Source organism: Bos indicus x Bos taurus, chromosome 7 (genome assembly GCF_003369695.1).
Source record: "Bos indicus x Bos taurus breed Angus x Brahman F1 hybrid chromosome 7, Bos_hybrid_MaternalHap_v2.0, whole genome shotgun sequence".
NCBI lineage: Eukaryota > Metazoa > Chordata > Mammalia > Artiodactyla > Bovidae > Bos > Bos indicus x Bos taurus.
In genome coordinates, this window is record NC_040082.1 from 63876133 (window position 1) to 63880928 (window position 4796).

Here is a 4796-nt window from a genome sequence, read left to right on the forward strand (position 1 = left end):
TCTTTCCCTGCTGGAGGCATCTACGTTGTCAAGGGAAGAATTGGGGAGGGCAGGGCTTTCCAGTGGTAACCTTACCCATTAAAGGTTCCACAGTAGGCCAATCAAGGAAACAGCTCCTTTTCCCTTCCAATGGACGATGACTTCGTAAATGTGTGAAGTAGGACAGGGACAGCGGGCTAGGTCAAGCTTGCCATGTGACCAGAGAGAGTTGAGACAGGACCTGAGAATGGCTTCTTCCCACAGCAGCCCACCAAGCGGCCAGGCTGTCCTGTAGGCAGCAAACAGACGTGCTGAAGCAAGTAAGCTCCATGCCGCTGGAACGGCTTGTTGTCACCTCCATGACCTTTGGCGGTGCTGATGCTGCCATCAGGTTAGCTGGGCTCTGAATCGCTGAGGCCCCTCTACCTGCTCAGCACTCACCCCGTGCCCCAGGCAGGCACCAACCGCACCAGGCCCCCAAGCCAGGCAAGGCTTTGGGGCGAGGAGTAAACTAAGCTGGCTCCTCCACCTTTAGGAGGAGACTTCGAAGTTAATAAACTCTGTTCACATTGCAGGTTGTGGTCCCTCTTACCTTGAAAGTGAACTCACAGGCGGATTAAAGTGAAATAAAATCTACCATTTGAGTTCCATTCTCAGCTGATTGGAAACATGCGTTACCTCCCCGTGACCGGGCCGTGAGAAGGGAAGTTATTATCTTTCTTTAGAGTTTGTAAACTCTTTATGGCTGAGGCAGCTTTAATCCTGCAGCGGGGGGGAAAAAGTGATCCGGGAATAAATTGCTCTCATTTACCTTTGTTTTCCAATCATACGCTCCAGTGGGAACAAAACATCCTAAGTGAATGGATGGGGGGAGCCAGGTGATCCTCGACAGAAGAGTTTAATTATTTTCTTCTTTACGCACGTGAGTTGAAAGGGCTTTATATTGCCATTTGGCAAGGGGGGCTTGAGCCACAAAAATGTGTGTTCCTGCAGGAATGTCAGCACAATCGAGCTGTTCCTATCTCTGCCTCCATTTCCCCACGATGCCAGCTTGTTTAAGGGGCTCAGTGCCAGTCACTGGGGAACAAGAAAGAAGAGATCCGAGAAAGGGCACTTATGAGTCAAAATCAAACCACAGTCCGGAAGGGAGGGAGAAACCGTGGGATCTGGAGTTGTGGAGGGGCTTTCCTTCCCCCTCTGATGGTCCTCTGATCCCCTCGGTGTTACCTGACACAGAGCTTACATAGAGCAGGTACTGGGCAACGCCGTCAGGACGCCCCGGCTCTGAGCCAAGCGCTCCAACTGCTGCAAGGAACCCCAGCTGGGCTGTCTGCCTCACTTTCCTTTAAAGATGTGGGGGCAGGGGGTAGCGGGTGGGGAATCTTCAGAATAAAAGCAGAGACAGGGGCCTTTGGAGAGAAAGCTCAGCTAGGCAGCCAGCCACAGGGTTTCCGTAATTGCTTCTCTGAGGGATGAGGATGCTGTGATATTCTTTCATTCGCTGGCCTCTTGCTCACATGGGCTGGGAAGATGGACCCTTATGTTCACCTTGCGTGTGGGGGAGGTGGGGAGAGAGTGTTAGGGATGGTATCAGTCAGGATCCAGTCAAGAAAATATTAACAAAAAACAAAAAACACTCTTGAGTATTTAAAAGAATTGAATCAGGACATTGGGCACACGGGGAGTGGAATGGCCAAAATGCCACATAGGCACTGCAGTTCAGAGATCAACAGGAACAGGAAGTGCTACTGCTGCTAGCCCCCATCCTGGGGCTGCATGGTCACCTGCAAGAGACCGTGTTACCAGAGAGGGTGCCGTGCAGCACGGAGCTAGAACTGCACGAGAAGCTGGGAACTTGGAGACAGAAGTTGTCCAGAGGAAGCTGAAGCCCCCGCCAGATACTCTTCCCCAAGGTGCCCAGAGAAAGTGCAAAGCATGCGGGCTTCTCCCTCTCCTATGGGAGACCAGAGGCTAATGAGTAGCCTAGGATTTGCAACCTGCAGGGTCCGCTCCCCTGCAGGACAGAGCAGAGGAGGGAAGGGGGAGCAAGAAAGCTCGATCAAGGAGTGTACCCATCACAGTTCCCTCAGCCCCCCACCCCGAAGCCCTAGTGAAAGTGAGAGTGTTAGTCACTCAGTCGTGTCCAACTCTGCAATCCCATGGACGCCCACCAGGCTCCTCTGTTCGTAGAATTCTCCAGGCAAGAATACTGGAGTGGGTAACCATTACTTTCTCCAGGGGGATCTTCCCAACCCAGGGATCGAACGTGGGTCTCCCCCTTTGCAGGCAGATTCTTTACTATGTGAGCCACCAGGGAAGCCCTAGAGCCCTAGGGTGGCCACCAAAAATGGAGAGGAGATGGGGGTGGGGGCACAGCACAGAGGGCTCCCAGGGACATCTTGAAGGCAACTGGCAAATACAAATCCCCCTCCACCACTGTCACCCCAACGTGTGTGACCTTCAGAGTCTGCAAGAAAGGAAGGTGGAAAGCACAAAGGACATGTCCAGGGCAACAGATGTGGCCTGGCTTGGAGCACACAGTCCTGCCGGGGTGTCTGGTTTGACATGCCCCTCCTCTCCCACCTGAGGGCAGTAGAGCAGGGTCCAGACCCCCACGCCCTCCACTTACTGACCCTGAAACTGCCTTCCTCCCCCAGGCCATTTTCCTTCATGTATAACGTGGGGACACTATTGGTACCTACTCCACCTCTGTGAAGACTGAAACACAGTCTGTACAAGATCTCACACCTTCCTTGGAAATGCTCAGTAAATGCCAGCCATTTCTTATTCAACATGAACCACCACTGATCCCTAAACATTCTTCCCTCCCAAAAGCCTCCTTGACTTTTCTCCACAAAAAGCCAGCTCCCTCCCAGTTCCAAGACAGTGTTGGGACACTCAGAGGGGATTTCCAGGTGAGATCCACTGAACAAAAGGTATTTCCTCAGCAGGGCATGTGTACTTGCTGTGTACATGCTGGCACCACCCCCAGCAGAGCCCTGACAGCAACTGTCTGCAGATCAAACAGCCATCTGGCACACAGTAGGTCCTTGGTAAGTGCCTTTAAACTTCAAGAATTTGCATGGGGTAAAAGCAGACTTTTAGGGAATGAGGCTTTGAGAAACAGGTCAAACCACAACAAAGATGCTGGTTAAAAGGTTAACATGCATTTTAACAACTAATTGATCAGAATGAGAAGAGTCCAACAGGTTTTTCTGTTTCTAGAAGCGTCTGTGGTGCAAAGAGACCACTAAGCCTTTTGCTTCTCAGAAACATACACATACAGTGCAGGGCTCCCACGCTGGAGCTCTGACCCAGGAACCCTGGAAGCAGGCAAGCTGGACGCTTGACGTTGGAGGCTTCCAGAACCAGTGCTGGGCCTCATTACTGAGGAACACATGGTCCCCCGTGGCACTCGCTGGAGGCTAGAGAGGGAAGCTAGTCATCAGGGGGCTTCATCTTTCGGTTTTACATTCCTCTTCCCCTGGGTCTGCGGTTGCTGTGCAGACTTCAAGCTGCATCATCAGGAAAGCCTCCTGTGGTCTGACTTCTCCTTCCCCAACACACACACACATACGCACGCACGCACATATACTCACACGCATACGCCTGCCTCTGGGCTTTGTCAAGCGCTTCAGGTAATGTGTTGGTTAGAAAACTGAGGGGGTGATGATGAGTTGTGAGTTTTGCTCCTTTCAGTTAAAGAAAGAGAAAATGCCTTCACTTGAGAGTCTCAGCATGCTTTACAAACTAGAGTGGATGTTTTGGCTCAGTTCAGGAGAAATTGAGAAGCCAAGGAGATCTCGTAAGAGGAATGGTAGGGGACATTCGGAAAAGATCATAGTGTTCTGGATAACGAAATGCTGTACGCCCTGGATCGGAGAAGGCAATGGGACCCCACTCCAGTACTCTTGCCTGGAAAATCCCATGGACAGAGGAGCCTGGTAGGCTGCAGTCCATGGGGTCGCTAAGAGTCGGGCACGACTGAGTGACTTCACTTTCACTTTTCACTTTCATGCATTGGAGAAGGAAATGGCAACCCACTCCAATGTTCTTGCCTGGAGAATCCCAGGGACAGGGGAGCCTGGTGGGCTGCTGGTCTATGGGGTCGCACAGAGTCAGATACGACTGAAGCGACTTAGCAGCAGCAGCAGTATACCCTGGATACGTGGTCCTGGGAATGCTGAAGAGCTAAGTCTGATGGAGAAAGCAGTGGGTTGAGAGGAGGACTTTCACTGTGGCTGTTAGAGTCACCAAAAGCTCCACATGCCTCACTTTGCCAATCTCAACAATCGGGGATGTGCTGGTTAATGTTCAACAATCGGCTCTCTGAGTGGTTCGTGAAGTCTGGGTATAGTGTTGACCACTCTCTGATTTCCATGGCGTACATTCTCCAACTGTGGTCAGTTTCAAGGTATCAAGATGACATCACTGAACTTGAATTTGGAAAGAGATGCACAGTGAGCACACCCTTTCATAGAATTTCCATCATACAGATACAATTTACAAGAGCATAGGTATACTAAAATACAGTAAAATAATTAGGAAGCTGAGTTTTCATTATTTATTAACTTTGTATATAATATGGTTTATTTAACTGTGAGTTCATACAATTGAATTTTTAATAGTGACTTGTGTAACAATTATCTCTTGGAAGACAGCATGAGACAGCTCCAGCACACCATTGTGTGAAAAAAGTGCCAGCCTCTTGTGCTCAACTGTGGGCCAGAGACACAAAATAACTGACGTGAAAACGCCTTGGAAATAAAGGTGCTACTGTACAAAAGCCGTAGAGGGGTTAGAGTAACTATTCTAAG